This window comes from Colobus angolensis, unplaced genomic scaffold (assembly GCF_000951035.1).
Source record: "Colobus angolensis palliatus isolate OR3802 unplaced genomic scaffold, Cang.pa_1.0 Scaffold32, whole genome shotgun sequence".
NCBI classification, from domain to species: domain Eukaryota; kingdom Metazoa; phylum Chordata; class Mammalia; order Primates; family Cercopithecidae; genus Colobus; species Colobus angolensis.
Window position 1 is genome coordinate 3,540,415 of NW_012116488.1, and position 4,314 is coordinate 3,544,728.

Below are 4,314 nucleotides of genomic sequence, written 5' to 3' on the forward strand. Positions count from 1 at the left end.
AAAAAAAAAAAAAAAAAAATTCATATGGCATATGCAGATATTTCTAAAAATATATAGTTCAGCTCTGAAATGTTTTTCAACTTTATATAAATGCTATCATCTCCTGCAACTTCAAAAGCCTTTTCTAGGTTTCTTCATTTTGCTTTGTGAATTTTATCCACATTAACATGGGTAGGTCTCCGGGGTTCATTTTCTCTGCAGTATGAGTACACCAGTCTCCTGTTGATGGACAGGTTTCCAGCCTTCTGTTCCTAAGGTCTGCTTTGAATCCTCACAACGTATGTGGGTACATGCGTGAGTTTCTCTCGGGGCATGCACCTAGGCGTAGGGCTGAGTATCTTCAATAACTTTTTACAAATATATCTAACAAAATTTCAAATACATGTGCTTTTTGATCCAGTAATTCCATTTCCTGGATTCTATAAAAAAAAGTCAGGTGGCCACAAAGATGTTCTGTTCTACAAAGTTCAAAGCAGCACTCTCTGTAATAGCAAAACACCTACCAAAGGGGGGAACTACCTTCAATAACATCCCACAAATATTTATTGAGCACTGACCGCGTGCATGCCAGAAACACCATTACAGGTGTCAGGGAAACAGTTGTCATACAGCTTAGGGGAGAAGGACGGGGAAGCAAAAGAAAGAAGCCTCCCGCCCTCACAGAGCAGAAATAACGAGCATTTTCCTCCAGGGAGAAAAAGAGGCAAACTTCATCATCCGAGCACGATTTCCCAATCAACATTTCAGAACACAATCCTTTGACATGGGTGGCTGGAGGATGTCCAGCAGCATCTCTGCCTCTACCCACTAGATGCCAGCAGTGATCCCGCGTCCTGACAATGAAGACATTGCCAAGTGCCCCCTGTGGGGCAAAACTGCCCTGGGTTGAGAATCACTTATTTGGGATCACCAAGTGGCCCTCTTTGGACTGAACCTTCTGGTGTGACCCTCAAACAGTGGAGCATCACCAAAAATGTCACACAGGACAGAATAAAAATCCTCACTGAGATCAAGCTGGAGTGTGTCTCTCATCTGTCTCTTGTTATTCTAGTACAAATAGCAGAGATCGGCCAACACTTTGTATGAAGAATTGTACAGAGCTGGCACCATAGCCCTGGGAGTCCTCAACTCCTGGGCTACTTGTGAATCAAATGACAACAAGATTGACTGGGCATATCCTTCAAGAACCCCATCTCTTTCATGTTACTGCCAGTCACACCTGTAATGCCAGTGCTTTGAGATGCTGAGGTGGGAGGATTGCTTGAGGCCAGGAGTTCAAGGCCAGCCTGGACAACATAGTGAGACCCTGTCTCTACAAAACATTTCTAAATTAGCCAGGCATGATGGTGCATGCCCATAGCCCCAGCTACTCAGAATGCTGAGGTGGGAGGATCATTTGAGCCTGGGAGTTCCAGGCTGTAGTGAGCCGAGATTAGTCCAGCCTGGGTGAGAAAGAAAGACCCTGTTTCAACAAAACCCCAAAACAAAAACAGAATACATATATAAAAATACACTAAACCCTACTGTTTTAGGATAACCACAGTGGCAAAACCAGACTACTAACGTATTTATCCTCTGTCCTGACTGGCTTACCCTGTGGGTATTATGCTTATACTTTGTTATGTTTAGTTAACTCAGCTAACATTGACTAAGTATTTCTGGGTAGAACACATACACACTAGCCAAGTTGTAGCCTCACCCTTGAGATGGTGGGCGGTTTCCCCTGCCATGCCTCAGTCCCCGCAGACCTGCTGAATCGGATCTCCTGGGGTGGGGCCCCAAGATCTGCCCTTTCAAAAGCTCCACTGACTATTCTGAAGGCAGACAAGGTTCCCTAAGGAATGCAGACAGGTGAGGCAGACAGGATAAACGTCATCGTGGTACAACAGGTGCAATAAAGAGGCAGAAACGGCCCAGAGGTAGTGGGCTGCCCAGAAGCAGTGATGTCTGAGGGGCATTTTGAAGGCTAGGAATTTTTGCCAGGTGAAAAAGGGCATACATCCATGTGTAAATGCACGGATGCATGAAAAGGGGCACAGCATGCTGGATGGCACTGGAAATTTCCATGGGGTAGAAAGAGGGAGAGTCGGGAGAGACAGGGGCCTCGATCTGACCCAAGTGTGTCCACTGGTCTGTGCTTCTGATCCACACCATCCCCCACAGCAAACACTGGGCCTTCTGCTGTGGTTGTTGAAATGTACCTCACCACCCACCGCAGAACCTGCCTCTCCTCTTCTGCATTTTCAACCCAGACTCACCCTTTCAAATCTAGTTCAGATACCACCTCTTCAACAAAGCTGCTTCTGATCTCCTCAGCCAGGAACAATCTCCCTTTCTCTAAATACTTTTAGTTCTTTTCACTATCTTTAGCTTTCTGGCCTTGATTAGAAGTTATCTGGGTTTTTTTTTTTTTTTTTTTTTTTGAGGAGTCTCACTCTGTCGCCCAGGCTGGAGTGCAGTGGCACAATTTCGGCTCATTGCAACCTCCACCCCCTGGATTCAAGTGATTCTCCTGCCTCAGCCTCCCGAGCTGGGATTACAGGCACCCACCACCACGCCCAGCTAATTTTTGTATTTTTAGTAGAGACAGGGTTTCACCATATTGGCCAGGCTAGTCTTGAACTCCTGACCTGTGATCCGCCAGTCTCGGCCTCCCAAAGTGCTGGGATTACAGGCGTGAGTCACTGTGCCCGGCTATGGGTCTTATCTCCTGTTAGTTCATAAACTACTGAGGGGCAAAGTATACATCCAGTTTGCCTTTGTGGCCTCCATGACACAGCTGGGGCTGAAAGAATATTAGCAGAATGTGCTGCAAAGGTACATTATTGCAGGTAGAATTTATATCGTCTCCATTAGATTAGCTACAAAATACAATCCCATCATGCTACCTAACCTTGATTAAGTTTGCTCTTACTTTATGAAAAATGTCATATTTGGATTCGAAACCCAAAAAGCTGTGGCCATATTCAGCAGGGTATGGTGAGGAGTACAGGGGCTCGGGAGAGCAGCCACACCTGAGGGACCTTGGGCAAAGCCACGCAACCTCCCTGAGCTTGTTTCCCACCTGCAAAATGCCGGTACAAAAACCCTGCTGAAAACTAAGCAGCCCAGCACAGTGCCCGTTGCAGAGCAGAGGCTTTGCAGATGGCTGCCCCCGGAAGGCGTCTTGCAGCCTTCTGACCCAGACGGAAGTCCAAAAAGGTTGAGTTACCCAAGGTCACACCTCTACATAGCGATAGTGTGGCATCTGGGCAGAATCACACTCGTCTTCCTAAACCTTTGCTAGACAACTCTCCAGTCTTGATGATCAACTGGACACAACCCCAAGCAGCTAACATTAGTCAAAAAAACTCAAGAGCCAAGGTTCCTGATTCTATTCTCTAACCCGTTTCTTCTAGTGGAAAAAGCTCTCTTCTTTTGGCAGTTTTGGGGTGAGACCCCAGTGCTGAAATGGGATGGAAATTTACAGATGCCGTGTAGGCCCTCTGGCTTCAGGCGCTATGCTACACCCTCCAGAGTTGGGCGACCGTGTTCCAGTTATCACTCCCCTAGCAACCAAAAGGTGTGTGGCCCAGGAAATAAACCCAATGGGAAAGGATGTTTCGTAGTATAGAGTGCTTTCACATATTCCAAACATTAAGTGTGTATCAGCCACTGCGCTGGGTACTGCGGTTACAAATCAGTCACTATCACCCAGGATGGTAAGTCCTGCAGCGAACTAGTGTATCGTGCTTAACTTTGTTCCAAGCCTGGGCCTCGGCACCTTACACCTGAAAAGCTAAGTTGGTTCCTTTTAATTCATTCATGTTTCAGCTCCAGTGTCTGGCCTAAGGGACCACCCACTCTAAAGCAGCCCCCATCGATCCCAGAACCTGCCTTATGTTCGTTCAAGTGTGTTCAAGCCTTCACCTCCTGCACATAGTAGGGAGTGCTGGGAACACGGTCTCTAAGTGCTCCACAAAGGCTTAACGAGCGGTCAAAGGCCTGTAAGAAGAGCTGGGCAGCACGCGAAAGGCCCCAGCACGGCTGTGAAGGCAGAGAAGGCACAAGGGCGTTCCAGGCACAGGGCCCAGCGTGAGCCACCGCTCCTAGAGTGAGGTTCCTGGGGTGAAAATGCCAGGGTGGTGACAGGTAGGGGCCGAACGCCGTTCCTAAGAAGCTCAGCCTGGGGACGCCCTGAGTCTTAACCCGGGCCGATACTGGCCTTCCCGGACGAGCAGCTAGCCCCGCCGCGGGGCCTCGGCACCCTTCGGGCCTCAGTTTCCTCACGTCCCTCCGACGCCTCACCTGGGGGGGGAGCAGGCGCGGCGGGCG

The 4,314-nt window shown here is 48.5% G+C and overlaps 1 protein-coding gene across 1 annotated transcript in view; it reads right to left on the bottom strand.

Moving 5' to 3' along the window:
• The window catches only part of ZNF839 (zinc finger protein 839), a 27,823-nt gene extending 23,515 nt beyond the window's left edge, over nucleotides 1-4,308 (bottom strand). The window contains 1 exon segment of the mRNA XM_011951438.1: nucleotides 4,288-4,308. The gene's annotated coding sequence lies outside the window, so the exon portion shown is untranslated.
• Nucleotides 4,309-4,314: the final 6 nt, after the last annotated feature.